The sequence below is a fragment of the Morone saxatilis genome, unplaced genomic scaffold (assembly GCF_004916995.1).
Source record: "Morone saxatilis isolate NCDOM2014 unplaced genomic scaffold, NCSU_SB_2.0 Contig18, whole genome shotgun sequence".
Classification (NCBI taxonomy): Eukaryota; Metazoa; Chordata; class Actinopteri; family Moronidae; genus Morone; species Morone saxatilis.
The window spans coordinates 24485542-24485764 of NW_023339740.1; the positions used below are offsets into that span (position 1 = coordinate 24485542).

Consider the following 223-nt stretch of genomic DNA (forward strand, 5'->3'; position numbering starts at 1 on the left):
GGGGGGGTCGAGGCTGTAACCTAGCTGTCGGGACGTAAGAAAACGGGTGGAAAACGTGCCTCGGGAGTTTGTGAGACACTGTTGCGATTAATGTTACAAAAAAGGAATTCAAAACAGAGTCCCTGAACGAAACAGTGGTGCGTTCACACCTGTGGAAAATCCCACAATTCGTCCCGTAGTTCGCTACTTAGTGTCAAAGAGGTAAAAAGAAACGGGGCAGTTG

The 223-nt window shown here is 48.4% G+C and overlaps 1 protein-coding gene across 3 annotated transcripts in view; it reads right to left on the reverse strand.

The window, feature by feature from the left end:
• The window catches only part of LOC118328193 (plasma membrane calcium-transporting ATPase 1-like), a 92681-nt gene that overhangs the window by 92109 nt on the left and 349 nt on the right, over positions 1 to 223 (reverse strand). The gene's annotated exons all lie outside the window — the stretch shown is intronic.